The sequence below is a fragment of the Telmatherina bonti genome (assembly GCF_933228915.1).
Source record: "Telmatherina bonti genome assembly, chromosome: 15".
In the NCBI taxonomy this organism is placed as follows: domain Eukaryota; kingdom Metazoa; phylum Chordata; class Actinopteri; order Atheriniformes; family Telmatherinidae; genus Telmatherina; species Telmatherina bonti.
Genome location: NC_136613.1, coordinates 7,029,987 through 7,046,831, shown reverse-complemented (window position 1 = coordinate 7,046,831; position 16,845 = coordinate 7,029,987).

The following is a 16,845-nucleotide window of genomic DNA, read 5'->3' as shown; positions in this document are numbered from 1 at the left end:
ATTTTTAGCCACACTTGCTCCCTCTCGTGTTCTGGGGTGTAACCTCGTTATAAAAACCAAAAAACTAAGACCAACTTCAAGCCTGGTACAAAAATCCATTTTAGGTTTAACAGGTCAGGTTTACCTTCATGACAACTGTGGGGGGAGTGAATTTTTTTCTAACTCGCCCGTTTTAAAGTAATTTAATCTCAAAGTTCAGCAAATTTAGGGCCATGTCCTTTTGATTGACAGGTACCAGACCTCACGCTTTAAGTAAGAAGAACATAGAACAACTGCGGTTTTTAGCCGGTTAACAACGTGACTTAGCTTTAGCCCGCTTACCTCCATTAGCTGGTTAGCACCTGTTATCTGCGGGTTAGCTCGGTTAGCTCTTAGCTACAGAAAGCTCGGAGTTCGCTCCATGTCAATCATCCGCCATGACGCTCATGGCTGCCCTTTCAGCTCCACCTCTTTGCCCATATTTGTATTTTCCGGCCGAGACGTCACGCATGACACTGCCAACATGACAACGGTAGGAACCGCCCACCGAGCTTCAATTCAGCTCTTCAGAAACCTACGGATGAAGTCACGGAGACTCCGTCCATCTCTTTATATACAGTCTATGGTCGGAACGTTCTTTTCTTTTTTTTTTCCACAGGCAAAAAATGTGAGGGGTTTTAGTATATCTGATCAGACCTGTCCAACGTTTTGGGACCCTTTTGTTCGGGTCCTAATCTTATCGATCTGCGGCGCTTGACACACAGCAATCTGCTGATTAGTTCTTTGTGATTCAGCACAAACACACCCTGTTTACAGTGGAGTTCATGTTGTTTAGAGCCTCATAAACACAAACTGCTGGATGTCCACTGTTCTCCACCTTTGTTACTTAGCTGATGCATCCACCTTTATCCAGCTGATACCTTGTCCAGCAGGTAATGGTTTGGTTAGCTGTTGAGGCTCAACACAGATCAGGATTTACCAAACCAAACCGCATCAAACCTTTCCAAACAGTTCAGAGCTGTTGGTGGAAACGGCTAAAGCCGCCACTGCAGTAAACAAAAATGTCAACCAATCAGCACTGAGCCATGTTACAGAACCTAATAACAATAAGATATGACACATGTAATCAGAAAAACAATCTAGTTTACATGCGTTTTTTTCCCCCAGCTATTTAAAGAGGCTTTTATGTTAAACCAGTTCATTACAAAGAAGCAGGGAAGCTTCTGAAAGGCTGCACAAATAATCAACCATCTTCATGTCATTTTTGTTCTAAAACTGAGAGACCTTTCTAAGCTCATCAGGTATCGACCATGTTTTTCCAAAAAGCAGAGGACGCCCAACTTCCCATATGATTTGTAAGGCAAGTTAAATATTCACTAGGTGTATGCTTGAAATCATTAGAAAAAGGTGTTTCATCCATTCTGTTCAAATTAAACAGTTTCCATAAACCTTTTCTGAAGTGAAACCTTGTTAATATGCGATAAATGATGGAAACACTAGAATGAGTCATATGTATAATAAGCTTCTTCATTTAAGTCTGAAAAGACATAAAAACAGAGACTTAACATTGACAACTGTAAAAACATATCTGGAACTGTAAAAAAGGAGCAGGACATAGTGAAGTATTGTTTAGCCTAAATGAAATGTTAAACTAGAAAAGCACAGAGAGCCCAAACCTCCACAGAGGCCTTTAAAATATTCCTGGATCCAAACGGTGATCCGGATCACCTCCAAAATTAAATCAGTTCTACATTTCCACATTTCCAAAAACTCCTGAAAATTTCATGAAAATCCGTCCATACCTTTTTGAGTTATCTTGAACACAAACAAACAAACAGATAAAACCTCCTTGGCGGAAGGAATAGAGAAGCTGTGGAGAAATAAAGGTAATTTGAGATAATAATTTTATCTGGCTCATGTAAGTAAATCCTGTAAATATTTAAGTATATATGTATCACTGATGCTGCGATGGACTGGCGAGCTGTCCAGGGTGTACCCTGCCTTTCGCCCAAAGGACAGCTGGGATAGGCTCCAGCTTCCCCGCAACCCTTCATCGGACTACGCGGTTAGGATAAGGAATGAATGAATGAATGAATGTATCACTGATGTTAGTTGTTTTGTGTTCCAAGGTTTTTCACAATACATCTTGAAGAGTAAAACTATTACAAATCTGCTATTGTAATTATCATTAACGTTTTTGTATATTTTCACATTTGGAGATGTCCGATAATATTGGCTCACCGATATTATCGACCAATATCAGCATTAAAATGTAGTATCTGCATATTATCGGTCTTTGTTTTTACTTTTTAACGCCACAATATCTATCAAACTCTTCAGCTGCATCTCATCTAACGAATAATGACAAAATAAGACATATCATGTTTTTCCATATATTTTTATTTGTTTGTTACACGCTTATATGTTATTTGGCACAACTTGTTCGGTATTGGTTGATAGCGGTAATAAAAATTGAAAATTGGACAAATCTATAGATCAGAGATCAGAAAAGCAGCCGATATCTAAGATCCCTACTGGAAACTTGAAACAAAATATCAAAGCGGAGCAAATCCCAGATGTTCATTTGTGTTCTGGTTGCTTGTTTCGACTGTCTCACTGATGGATGAACAAACACACCATAATGAGATTGTGCTCCTCCATCTGAGAACATTTCAGAATATTTACCGGCAGGCCAGCTGGGAAAGATGTGGACTGTGTGGCAGAGACTGAAGTGTCCTCGTCCCTGACAGATCCATCACCGTTATGATGCGGCTGGTTGAACCTTCACCGCTCTGACGGGGAGGGCACTTGAGAAACGTCGATGAGATGTCCTCTCATGTTGGGTCAGGGCACCGAGAGGCTTTACAGAACTGAGTGACATTTGGGTTCTGGTAAGTGGATGTGAGCTTGTTGCTGAACCAAAGAGGAAATTTTACTTGCAAGAGGAGGCGGTGTGTAGATCTAACAATGAATCAAACAAAGCCCTGCTTCTTTTGCATATTTTTTGTCATGATGTTGGGTGATTATTCTCTCTGATGGATGGTTATGTTTTCTTGTAAAGGTAGAAACTAACATGGAAAATTCAGCGTTGTTTTTCCATTTCACTCTCAGGAAGATTACATCATAGAGCTGCTGCATGATCATTATTCAAATCAGCTTTGTTTCTCTTGTGAGTGAATGTGGCTCATTACCCCAAGTTTACCCCAGCTTGATCTCCCATCATGTCCCAGTCCAACCATTGTTTTATCTGCATGTTTAGATGAGCTTTAAAGGGAACATTTCGTGCTAAAATCCCTTTTCTAAGCGCTTAGAATCGCGTCTTGTGGTGTTTTAAGTCACAAACAAACTCTTATAGAAACAAGTCCAGGACTAATCAGCTTTGAGCAGACTTTCTAAATTAAGCGTCTAAACAGCTTGTTTTAAAATCTCAATTTTTATGATGTCATAAACTATTAAGCCCCTCCCTCTGCTGGTCTTCAACACAGCCCATGTCTGTGTGGGGTTTACTCAGCCCGTCTTCACTCCGTCTTCACTCCGTCTTCACTCCGTCTTCAGCCCGTCTTCAGCCCGTCTTCAGCCCGTCTTCACTCCGTCTTCAGCCCGTCTTCACTCCGTCTTCACTCCGTCTTCAGCCCGTCTTCACTCCGTCTTCAGCCCGTCTTCACTCCGTCTTCAGCCCGTCTTCAGCCCGTCTTCACTCCGTCTTCACTCCGTCTTCACTCCGTCTTCACTCCGTCTTCAGCCCGTCTTCAGCCCGTCTTCACTCCGTCTTCAGCCCGTCTTCACTCCGTCTTCAGCCCGTCTTCACTCCGTCTTCAGTCCGTCTTCAGTCCGTCTTCACTCCGTCTTCACTCCGTCTTCAGCCCGTCTTCAGCCCGTCTTCACTCCGTCTTCAGCCCGTCTTCACTCCGTCTTCAGTCCGTCTTCAGTCCGTCTTCAGTCCGTCTTCACTCCGTCTTCACTCCGTCTTCAGCCCGTCTTCAGCCCGTCTTCAGCCCGTCTTCACTCCGTCTTCACTCCGTCTTCAGCCCGTCTTCACTCCGTCTTCACTCCGTCTTCACTCCGTCTTCACTCTGTCTTCAGCCCGTCTTCACTCCGTCTTCACTCCGTCTTCACTCCGTCTTCAGCCCGTCTTCAGCCCGTCTTCAGTCCGTCTTCACTCCGTCTTCAGCCCGTCTTCAGCCCGTCTTCAGCCCGTCTTCAGCCCGTCTTCACTCCGTCTTCAGCCCGTCTTCACTCCGTCTTCACTCCGTCTTCAGCCCGTCTTCACTCCGTCTTCACTCTGTCTTCAGCCCGTCTTCACTCCGTCTTCACTCCGTCTTCACTCCGTCTTCACTCCGTCTTCAGCCCGTCTTCACTCCGTCTTCACTCCGTCTTCAGCCCGTCTTCAGCCCGTCTTCACTCTGTCTTCACTCTGTCTTCAGCCCGTCTTCACTCCGTCTTCACTCCGTCTTCAGCCCGTCTTCACTCCGTCTTCACTCCGTCTTCAGCCCGTCTTCACTCCGTCTTCACTCCGTCTTCACTCCGTCTTCAGCCCGTCTTCAGCCCGTCTTCAGCCCGTCTTCAGCCCGTCTTCACTCTGTCTTCACTCTGTCTTCACTCTGTCTTCAGCCCGTCTTCAGCCCGTCTTCAGCCCGTCTTCACTCCGTCTTCACTCCGTCTTCAGCCCGTCTTCACTCCGTCTTCACTCCGTCTTCACTCCGTCTTCACTCCGTCTTCAGCCCGTCTTCACTCCGTCTTCAGTCCGTCTTCAGCCCGTCTTCAGCCCGTCTTCAGCCCGTCTTCACTCCGTCTTCACTCCGTCTTCAGCCCGTCTTCACTCTGTCTTCACTCTGTCTTCAGCCCGTCTTCACTCCGTCTTCAGCCCGTCTTCAGCCCGTCTTCAGCCCGTCTTCAGCCCGTCTTCACTCCGTCTTCAGCCCGTCTTCAGCCCGTCTTCACTCCGTCTTCACTCCGTCTTCACTCTGTCTTCACTCTGTCTTCAGCCCGTCTTCAGCCCGTCTTCAGCCCGTCTTCAGCCCGTCTTCAGCCCGTCTTCAGCCCGTCTTCAGCCCGTCTTCAGCCCGTCTTCACTCCGTCTTCAGCCCGTCTTCAGCCCGTCTTCAGCCCGTCTTCACTCCGTCTTCACTCCGTCTTCACTCTGTCTTCACTCTGTCTTCAGCCCGTCTTCAGCCCGTCTTCAGCCCGTCTTCAGCCCGTCTTCAGCCCGTCTTCACTCCGTCTTCAGCCCGTCTTCAGCCCGTCTTCACTCCGTCTTCACTCCGTCTTCACTCTGTCTTCACTCTGTCTTCAGCCCGTCTTCACTCTGTCTTCAGCCCGTCTTCACTCCGTCTTCACTCCGTCTTCACTCCGTCTTCAGCCCGTCTTCAGCCCGTCTTCAGCCCGTCTTCACTCCGTCTTCAGCCCGTCTTCAGCCCGTCTTCACTCCGTCTTCACTCCGTCTTCAGCCCGTCTTCACTCCGTCTTCAGCCCGTCTTCACTCCGTCTTCAGCCCGTCTTCACTCCGTCTTCAGCCCGTCTTCAGCCCGTCTTCAGCCCGTCTTCACTCCGTCTTCAGCCCGTCTTCACTCCGTCTTCAGCCCGTCTTCACTCCGTCTTCAGCCCGTCTTCACTCCGTCTTCACTCCGTCTTCAGCCCGTCTTCAGCCCGTCTTCAGCCCGTCTTCAGCCCGTCTTCAGCCCGTCTTCACTCCGTCTTCAGCCCGTCTTCAGCCCGTCTTCAGCCCGTCTTCACTCCGTCTTCAGCCCGTCTTCAGCCCGTCTTCACTCCGTCTTCAGCCCGTCTTCAGCCCGTCTTCAGCCCGTCTTCAGCCCGTCTTCACTCCGTCTTCAGCCCGTCTTCAGCCCGTCTTCAGCCCGTCTTCAGCCCGTCTTCAGCCCGTCTTCACTCCGTCTTCACTCCGTCTTCAACCCGTCTTTAGTCCGTCTTTAGTCCGTCTTTAGTCCGTCTTTAGTCCGTCTTTAGTCCGTCTTCACTCCGTCTTCACTCCGTCTTCAGCCCGTCTTCAGCCCGTCTTCACTCCGTCTTCAGCCCGTCTTCACTCCGTCTTCACTCCGTCTTCAGTCCGTCTTCACTCCGTCTTCACTCCGTCTTCAGCCCGTCTTCACTCCGTCTTCACTCCGTCTTCAGCCTGTCTTCAGTGCATCTTTAGCCCGTCTTTAGTCCGTCTTTAGTCCGTCTTTAGTCCGTCTTTAGTCCGTCTTCAGCCCGTCTTCACTCCGTCTTCAGCCCGTCTTCAGCCCGTCTTCACTCCGTCTTCACTCCGTCTTCACTCCGTCTTCAGCCCGTCTTCACTCCGTCTTCACTCCGTCTTCAGTCCGTCTTCACTCCGTCTTCACTCCGTCTTCACTCCGTCTTCAGCCCGTCTTCACTCCGTCTTCACTCCGTCTTCAGCCCGTCTTCAGCCCGTCTTCAGCCCGTCTTCAGCCTGTCTTTAGTGCATCTTTAGCCCGTCTTCACTCCGTCTTCACTCCGTCTTCACTCCGTCTTCAGCCCGTCTTCACTCCGTCTTCACTCCGTCTTCAGCCTGTCTTTAGTGCATCTTTAGTCCGTCTTCACTCCGTCTTCACTCCGTCTTCAGTCAGTCTTCACTTCGTCTTCAGCCTGTCTTTAGTCCATCTTTAGTCCGTCTTCACTCCGTCTTCAGCCTGTCTTTAGTCCATCTTTAGTCCGTCTTCACTCCGTCTTCAGCCTGTCTTTAGTCCATCTTTAGTCCGTCTTCACTCCGTCTTCAGCCTGTCTTTAGTCCATCTTTAGTCCATCTTTAGTCCGTCTTCACTCCGTCTTCAGCCTGTCTTTAGTCCATCTTAAGCCCGTCTTAAGCCCGTCTTAAGCCCGTCTTAAGCCCGTCTTAAGCCCGTCTTCACTCCGTCTTCACTCCGTCTTCACTCCGTCTTCAACCCGTCTTCACTCCGTCTTCACTCCGTCTTCAACCCGTCTTCAGCCCGTCTTCACTCCGTCTTCAGCCCGTCTTCACTCCGTCTTCACTCCGTCTTCAGCCCGTCTTCACTCCGTCTTCAGCCCGTCTTCACTCCGTCTTCACTCCGTCTTCAGCCCGTCTTCACTCCGTCTTCACTCCGTCTTCACTCCGTCTTCAGCCCGTCTTCACTCCGTCTTCACTCCGTCTTCACTCCGTCTTCACCCCGTCTTCAGCCCGTCTTCACTCCGTCTTCACTCCGTCTTCACTCCGTCTTCAGCCCGTCTTCACTCCGTCTTCAGTCCGTCTTCAGTCCGTCTTCAGTCCGTCTTCAGTCCGTCTTCAGCCTGTATTCAGCCCGTCTTCAGCCCGTCTTCAGCCCGTCTTCAGTCCGTCTTCACTCCGTCTTCACTCCGTCTTCACTCCGTCTTCAGCCCGTCTTCAGCCCGTCTTCAGCCCGTCTTCAGTCCGCCTTTAGTCCGCCTTTAGTCCGTCTTCACTCCGTCTTCAGCCCGTCTTCACTCCGTCTTCAGCCCGTCTTCACTCCGTCTTCAGCCCGTCTTCAGCCCGTCTTCAGCCCGTCTTCAGCCCGTCTTCACTCCGTCTTCACTCCGTCTTCAGCCCGTCTTCAGCCCGTCTTCACTCCGTCTTCAGCCCGTCTTCACTCCGTCTTCAGCCCGTCTTCACTCCGTCTTCAGTCCGTCTTCAGTCCGTCTTCACTCCGTCTTCACTCCGTCTTCAGCCCGTCTTCAGCCCGTCTTCAGCCCGTCTTCACTCCGTCTTCAGCCCGTCTTCACTCCGTCTTCAGTCCGTCTTCAGTCCGTCTTCAGTCCGTCTTCACTCCGTCTTCAGCCCGTCTTCAGCCCGTCTTCAGCCCGTCTTCACTCCGTCTTCACTCCGTCTTCAGCCCGTCTTCACTCCGTCTTCACTCCGTCTTCACTCCGTCTTCACTCTGTCTTCAGCCCGTCTTCACTCCGTCTTCACTCCGTCTTCACTCCGTCTTCAGCCCGTCTTCAGCCCGTCTTCAGTCCGTCTTCACTCCGTCTTCAGCCCGTCTTCAGCCCGTCTTCAGCCCGTCTTCACTCCGTCTTCAGCCCGTCTTCACTCCGTCTTCACTCCGTCTTCAGCCCGTCTTCACTCCGTCTTCACTCTGTCTTCAGCCCGTCTTCACTCCGTCTTCACTCCGTCTTCAGCCCGTCTTCACTCCGTCTTCACTCCGTCTTCAGCCCGTCTTCAGCCCGTCTTCACTCTGTCTTCACTCTGTCTTCAGCCCGTCTTCACTCCGTCTTCACTCCGTCTTCAGCCCGTCTTCACTCCGTCTTCACTCCGTCTTCAGCCCGTCTTCACTCCGTCTTCACTCCGTCTTCACTCCGTCTTCAGCCCGTCTTCAGCCCGTCTTCAGCCCGTCTTCAGCCCGTCTTCACTCTGTCTTCACTCTGTCTTCACTCTGTCTTCAGCCCGTCTTCAGCCCGTCTTCAGCCCGTCTTCACTCCGTCTTCACTCCGTCTTCAGCCCGTCTTCACTCCGTCTTCACTCCGTCTTCAGCCCGTCTTCACTCCGTCTTCACTCCGTCTTCAGCCCGTCTTCACTCTGTCTTCACTCTGTCTTCAGCCCGTCTTCAGCCCGTCTTCACTCCGTCTTCAGTCCGTCTTCAGCCCGTCTTCAGCCCGTCTTCACTCCGTCTTCACTCCGTCTTCAGCCCGTCTTCACTCTGTCTTCACTCTGTCTTCAGCCCGTCTTCACTCCGTCTTCAGCCCGTCTTCAGCCCGTCTTCAGCCCGTCTTCACTCCGTCTTCAGCCCGTCTTCAGCCCGTCTTCAGCCCGTCTTCACTCCGTCTTCACTCCGTCTTCAGTCCGTCTTCAGTCCGTCTTCAGTCCGTCTTCAGCCTGTATTCAGCCCGTCTTCAGCCCGTCTTCACTCCGTCTTCACTCCGTCTTCACTCCGTCTTCACTCCGTCTTCAGCCCGTCTTCACTCCGTCTTCACTCCGTCTTCACTCCGTCTTCACCCCGTCTTCAGCCCGTCTTCACTCCGTCTTCACTCCGTCTTCACTCCGTCTTCAGCCCGTCTTCACTCCGTCTTCAGTCCGTCTTCAGTCCGTCTTCAGTCCGTCTTCAGTCCGTCTTCAGCCTGTATTCAGCCCGTCTTCAGCCCGTCTTCAGCCCGTCTTCACTCCGTCTTCACTCCGTCTTCACTCCGTCTTCAGCCCGTCTTCACTCCGTCTTCAGCCCGTCTTCACTCCGTCTTCAGCCCGTCTTCACTCCGTCTTCAGCCCGTCTTCACTCCGTCTTCAGCCTGTCTTTAGTCCATCTTTAGTCCGTCTTCACTCCGTCTTCACTCCGTCTTCAGCCTGTCTTTAGTCCGTCTTTAGTCCGTCTTAAGCCCGTCTTAAGCCCGTCTTAAGCCCGTCTTAAGCCCGTCTTAAGCCCGTCTTCACTCCGTCTTCAGCCCGTCTTCAGCCCGTCTTCACCCCGTCTTCACTCCGTCTTTAGTCCGTCTTCACTCCGTCTTTAGTCCGTCTTCACTCCGTCTTCAGCCCGTCTTCACTCCGTCTTCAGCCCGTCTTCAGCCCGTCTTCAGCCCGTCTTCACTCCGTCTTCAGCCCGTCTTCACTCCGTCTTCAGCCCGTCTTCACTCCGTCTTCAGCCCGTCTTCACTCCGTCTTCAGCCCGTCTTCACTCCGTCTTCAGCCCGTCTTCACTCCGTCTTCAGCCTGTCTTTAGTCCGTCTTAAGCCCGTCTTTAGTCCATCTTTAGTCCATCTTAAGCCCGTCTTAAGCCCGTCTTAAGCCCGTCTTAAGCCCGTCTTCAGCCCGTCTTCAACCTGTCTTCACTCCGTCTTCAACCTGTCTTCACCCCGTCTTCACCCCGTCTTCACCCCGTCTTCACCCCGTCTTCAGCCCGTCTTCAGCCCGTCTTCACTCCGTCTTCAGCCCGTCTTCACTCCGTCTTCAGCCCGTCTTCACTCCGTCTTCACTCCGTCTTCACTCCGTCTTCAGCCCGCCTTCAGTCCGCCTTCAGTCCGCCTTTAGTCCGTCTTTAGTCCGTCTTTAGTCCGTCTTTAGTCCGTCTTCACTCCGTCTTCAGCCCGTCTTCACTCCGTCTTCACTCCGTCTTCAGCCCGTCTTCACTCCGTCTTCAGCCCGTCTTCACTCCGTCTTCAGCCCGTCTTCACTCCGTCTTCAGCCCGTCTTCACTCCGTCTTCAGCCCATCTTCACTCCGTCTTCAGCCCGTCTTCACTCCGTCTTCAGCCCGTCTTCACTCCGTCTTCAGCCCGTCTTTAGTCCGTCTTTAGCACGTCTTTAGTCCATCTTTAGCCCGTCTTCACTCCGTCTTCAGCCTGTCTTTAGTCCGTCTTCACTCCGTCTTCAGCCCGTCTTCACTCCGTCTTCACTCCGTCTTCAGCCCGTCTTCAGCCCGTCTTCACTCCGTCTTCAGCCCGTCTTCACTCCGTCTTCAGCCCGTCTTCACTCCGTCTTCAGCCCGTCTTCACTCCGTCTTCAGCCCGTCTTCACTCCGTCTTCAGCCCGTCTTCACTCCGTCTTCAGCCCGTCTTCACTCCGTCTTCAGCCTGTCTTTAGTCCGTCTTTAGCACGTCTTTAGTCCATCTTTAGCCCGTCTTCACTCCGTCTTCAGCCTGTCTTTAGTCCGTCTTCAGTCCGTCTTCACTCCGTCTTCACTCCGTCTTCAGCCCGTCTTCAGCCCGTCTGCACTCCGTCTTCACTCCGTCTTCAGTCCGTCTTTAGTCCGTCTTTAGTCCGTCTTCAGCCCGTCTTCAGTCCGTCTTCAGCCCGTCTTCAGCCCGTCTTCAGCCCGTCTTCACTCCGTCTTCACTCCGTCTTCAGTCCGTCTTCACTCCGTCTTCACTCCGTCTTCACCCCGTCTTCACTCCGTCTTCACCCCGTCTTCAGCCCGTCTTCACTCCGTCTTCACTCCGTCTTCACTCCGTCTTCAGTCCGTCTTCAGTCCGTCTTCACTCCGTCTTCACTCCGTCTTCAGTCCGTCTTCACTCCGTCTTCACTCCGTCTTCAGTCCGTCTTCAGTCCGTCTTCACTCCGTCTTCAGCCTGTCTTTAGTCCGTCTTCACTCCGTCTTCAGCCCGTCTTCACTCCGTCTTCACTCCGTCTTCAGCCCGTCTTCACTCCGTCTTCAGCCCGTCTTCAGCCCGTCTTCACTCCGTCTTCAGCCCGTCTTCACTCCGTCTTCAGCCCGTCTTCACTCCGTCTTCAGCCCGTCTTCACTCCGTCTTCAGCCCGTCTTCACTCCGTCTTCAGCCTGTCTTTAGTCCGTCTTTAGCACGTCTTTAGTCCATCTTTAGCCCGTCTTCACTCCGTCTTCAGCCTGTCTTTAGTCCGTCTTCACTCCGTCTTCAGCCCGTCTTCACTCCGTCTTCAGCCCGTCTTCAGCCCGTCTTCAGCCCGTCTTCACTCCGTCTTCAGCCCATCTTCACTCCGTCTTCAGCCCATCTTCACTCCGTCTTCAGCCCGTCTTCACTCCGTCTTCAGCCCGTCTTCACTCCGTCTTCAGCCTGTCTTCAGTCCGTCTTTAGCACGTCTTTAGTCCATCTTTAGCCCGTCTTCACTCCGTCTTCAGCCTGTCTTTAGTCCGTCTTCACTCCGTCTTCAGCCCGTCTTCACTCCGTCTTCAGCCCGTCTTCACTCCGTCTTCAGCCCGTCTTCAGCCCGTCTTCACTCCGTCTTCAGCCCGTCTTCACTCCGTCTTCAGCCCGTCTTCACTCCGTCTTCAGCCCGTCTTCACTCCGTCTTCAGCCCGTCTTCACTCCGTCTTCAGCCCGTCTTCACTCCGTCTTCAGCCCGTCTTCACTCCGTCTTCAGCCCGTCTTCACTCCGTCTTCAGCCCGTCTTTAGTCCGTCTTTAGCACGTCTTTAGTCCATCTTTAGCCCGTCTTCACTCCGTCTTCAGCCTGTCTTTAGTCCGTCTTCACTCCGTCTTCAGCCCGTCTTCACTCCGTCTTCAGCCCGTCTTCACTCCGTCTTCAGCCCGTCTTCACTCCGTCTTCAGCCCGTCTTCACTCCGTCTTCAGCCCGTCTTCACTCCGTCTTCAGCCCGTCTTCACTCCGTCTTCAGCCCGTCTTCACTCCGTCTTCAGCCCGTCTTCACTCCGTCTTCAGCCTGTCTTTAGTCCGTCTTTAGCACGTCTTTAGTCCATCTTTAGCCCGTCTTCACTCCGTCTTCAGCCTGTCTTTAGTCCGTCTTCAGTCCGTCTTCACTCCGTCTTCACTCCGTCTTCAGCCCGTCTTCAGCCCGTCTGCACTCCGTCTTCACTCCGTCTTCACTCCGTCTTCAGTCCGTCTTTAGTCCGTCTTTAGTCCGTCTTCAGCCCGTCTTCAGTCCGTCTTCAGCCCGTCTTCAGCCCGTCTTCAGCCCGTCTTCAGCCCGTCTTCAGTCCGTCTTTAGTCCGTCTTTAGTCCATCTTCACTCCGTCTTCACTCCGTCTTCACCCCGTCTTCACTCCGTCTTCACCCCGTCTTCAGCCCGTCTTCACTCCGTCTTCACTCCGTCTTCACTCCGTCTTCACTCCGTCTTCACTCCGTCTTCAGTCCGTCTTCAGTCCGTCTTCACTCCGTCTTCACTCCGTCTTCAGTCCGTCTTCACTCCGTCTTCACTCCGTCTTCAGTCCGTCTTCAGTCCGTCTTCACTCCGTCTTCAGCCCGTCTTCAGCCCGTCTGCACTCCGTCTTCACTCCGTCTTCACTCCGTCTTCAACCTGTCTTCACTCCGTCTTCAGCCCGTCTTCACTCCGTCTTCAGCCCGTCTTCACTCCGTCTTCAGCCTGTCTTTAGTCCGTCTTTAGCACGTCTTTAGTCCATCTTTAGCCCGTCTTCACTCCGTCTTCAGCCTGTCTTTAGTCCGTCTTCACTCCGTCTTCACTCCGTCTTCACTCCGTCTTCAGCCCGTCTTCAGCCCGTCTTCAGCCCGTCTTCAGCCCGTCTTCACTCCGTCTTCAGCCCGTCTTCACTCCGTCTTTAGTCCATCTTTAGCCCGTCTTCACTCCGTCTTCAGCCTGTCTTTAGTCCGTCTTCAGCCTGTCTTTAGTCCGTCTTCAGCCTGTCTTTAGTCCGTCTTTAGTCCGTCTTTAGTCCGTCTTTAGTCCGTCTTTAGTCCGTCTTCAGCCCGTCTTCACTCCGTCTTCACTCCGTCTTCACTCCGTCTTCACTCCGTCTTCAGCCCGTCTTCAGCCCGTCTTCAGCCCGTCTTCAGCCCGTCTTCAGCCCGTCTTCAGTCCGTCTTCAGTCCGTCTTTAGTCCGTCTTTAGTCCGTCTTTAGTCCGTCTTCAGTCCGTCTTCACTCCGTCTTCACTCCGTCTTTAGTCCGTCTTCACTCCGTCTTCACTCCGTCTTTAGTCCATCTTTAGCCCGTCTTCACTCCGTCTTCAGCCTGTCTTCAGCCCGTCTTCAGCCCGTCTTCAGCCCGTCTTCAGCCCGTCTTCAGCCCGTCTTCAGCCCGTCTTCAGTCCGTCTTTAGTCCATCTTTAGCCCGTCTTCACTCCGTCTTCAGCCTGTCTTTAGTCCGTCTTCAGCCTGTCTTTAGTCCGTCTTCAGCCTGTCTTCAGCCTGTCTTTAGTCCGTCTTTAGTCCGTCTGTAGTCCGTCTTTAGTCCGTCTTTAGTGCATCTGTAGTCCGTCTTTAGTGCATCTGTAGTCCGTCTTTAGTGCATCTGTAGTCCGTCTTTAGTGCATCTGTAGTCCGTCTTTAGTGCATCTGTAGTCCGTCTTTAGTGCGTCTTCACTCCGTCTTTAGTGCGTCTTCACTCCGTCTTCAGCCTGTCTTCACTCCGTCTTCAGCCCGTCTTCACTCCGTCTTCAGCCCGTCTTCACTCCGTCTTCACTCCGTCTTCAGTCCGTCTTCACTCCGTCTTCAGTCCGTCTTCAGCCCGTCTTCAGTGCATCTGTAGTCCGTCTTCAGTGCATCTGTAGTCCGTCTTCAGTGCATCTGTAGTCCGTCTTTAGTGCATCTGTAGTCCGTCTTTAGTGCATCTGTAGTCCGTCTTTAGTGCATCTGTAGTCCGTCTTCAGCCCGTCTTTAGTGCATCTGTAGTCCGTCTTTAGTGTATCTGTAGTCCGTCTTTAGTGCATCTGTAGTCCGTCTTTAGTGCATCTGTAGTCCGTCTTTAGTGCATCTGTAGTCCGTCTTTAGTGCATCTGTAGTCCGTCTTTAGTGCATCTGTAGTCCGTCTTTAGTGCATCTGTAGTCCGTCTTTAGTGCATCTGTAGTCCGTCTTTAGTGCATCTGTAGTCCGTCTTTAGTGCATCTGTAGTCCGTCTTTAGTGCATCTGTAGTCCGTCTTCAGCCCGTCTTCAGCCCGTCTTCAGCCCGTCTTCAGCCCGTCTTCAGTCCGTCTTTAGTCCGTCTTTAGTCCGTCTTCAGTCCGTCTTTAGTGCATCTTTAGTCCGTCTTCAGCCCGTCTTCATTATGTCTTCAGTCCGTCTCTAAAGCAGGGCTCCAAAGTTTATATCTTGATATAAAGGAAAACTGTTTCAGATTGGGTATAAAGTGTATTTTCCCCTTTAAGAAGAGAGGAAAGCTGACGAGATGCACATGTGTGCATGTGGACAGGTGTGTGCTCTCCTTAATGGAATTCCCCAACCTGGTGACAGTCAGATGGTCATGTGATTTTTTTTTTGGCAGAAGTCAGAATAATAACAGTTTTCTTCCCCGTTTCAACATAGAAACAATTTGGAGGCAAAGCAAACAGGTGTTCGGAGTTCACCTGGGCCTATTTGGACTGCCTGAATGTAGTCAAGCTAGCCCGCACCTGCCTGAATGAGCGATGAAATGAGACACAAGCTTTATGCCTATTCAGTTTGGGCCTGTGAGGGCTGCAGACCTGCAGGTTTTCAGTGTATACCTGCTTCAACACACCTCGTTCGAATCAAAAGGATACAACAGCTTATTAACTTCTGCACAATGGCTCATTCATTTGGGTCAGGTGTGTTGGAGCAGGTATACACTGAAAACCTGCAGGGCTGCAACCCTTATGGGACCCATTTTGCATAGCCTTGATGTAAAAGATTAATCACCAATCTAAACAGAGGAGTTAATGGTGCACAGTGCTTCCAACCTGATGCTGAACCCAGAATGAAGGTAAATATCGGACGACGTTTTCTGAAAAGCTTCTTTTCAGTGTCTGAAAGCTGTTTTAGCTTGTGGAGGAAAGTCACAAACACATAAAAATCTGTTATCTGTGTTGATGTGACCTTAAAGTAACTCCTTATCCTGTGTTTTGATGAGTTACTGGGACACTGAATAAAAAATTACCCACCAGCAGCAGAAGAAGGAACTAATACTTCATTTCTTTTACATAAAAATGTTCCACATAAACAGACAATGGTTTAATCTTTTTTAGTTTGAGCTATTAGACTATATTTTACTCTACAACATACTCTTTTGCTATCGGCTTTGTACTTTTCTATTTTCTAAGGGCTGCGAATGGAAATTAGCTCAACACAACCTTTGGGTTCGAAGCTTGTCTTCTTCTGTGATCAGTGCTGCTGCACATGGTCCTTGTTCACTAAACTAAACTAAACTAAACCTAAATGAGCACACAGATATGTTTTTTAGTCCAGGTGTGTCCCCTCCCACTGCTGATTGCAGTAGGTTTGAGCTGAAGTCCCTGAAACTGAACAACATCCGGTGACTACCAGTATTATGGGATAGCTAATTGAGCACTTTGCTGTCTTATTGCTGCAGTCGCCCTTTTATACTAGAGAAGTGTAATAACACAAAATGTCTCTGATAGCTGGAAATGTTGGTGCATCAGCTGTGTGTGACAACTGTAGCTCAGAAGGAAGACTGGAGGATGGGTTTCCCAGATTACATCCTGAAGCGTCTCTGGGAAAGACACCAAACCCCATGTTGCCTCGGTTGTGTGAATGAGCGTATAACGGGTGAAAAGTGCTGCATTGACTGTGAACGTGCATAATAATAATAATAAGAATAATAGGTGCTTTATAGTGGAAAAAGTTCCATATAAATATTTATAACAGACTCTATTTAAAGGTGTTTACTTACATTTTTTAAACACTGTGTGAATAAAAAGAAAGAAAAAATCATTTTAAGTTGATTCTGAAACTGCATAAAACCTTTTGAATTGGCTTTTAAACTTAACTGGAAAAACATACATGGAAAGGATATCAGAAAATCAAAAATATATTTGATATGTCATCATAAGAGTTTACAAATCCTCCCATCTTGTTTGAGAAAGTGCTTTAAAACTTGAAGAAAGAAACATGAGCAGATGCAGTTATAAGCAAAGAAATCAAAACTCCAACTCACACAAATCACATGTTTTTAAAGCGAACATTAACTGAAGCTCCTGATGTGGAACTGCATGATTGTGTAGATTGCACTGCAGCCTGATGACTGACTGGATAATTGCATGAAAATGAAGGTGCTGTCATGTATAAAGCATATATATTTACTGAGACGTGACGTGAAATGAACACCCATTAAACTGATTCTTTACCAACTTGTCTGGAAAGTTTTTTTGTTTGCCATTTCTCCTGCAGACTCGCTAATAAACATTATATATCAGATACAGTAAGTGGGAAATATGTCATTATGAAAGACTGACTTCAGGATGTCTCAGCTTAAAGTGACATTTATTTTTCCAAAGAATAGTGGGTAGTTACCAAAAACAAAACAGCTCGTTGACTAAGTCATTAGTTACTTCTGGGAAGCTCTAAATAAAAAGCAACATTTTTGCGACAACTTAAAGGCTGATTATGAAATTTGGATGAGTTATTGTGAGGAATTTTTCACAAATTCTTTTGTTTTCATACACAGAAAATCCCCTCCATGACTATTACTACTAATTCATCTGAAGACATGGCACACACCAGTTTTATTTTGTTCTTTTTAAAACCCATTTGCAGCATCATTTAATGGCACTGACATTCCCCGTGTTTGATCTCTAAAAACTGCATTAACGT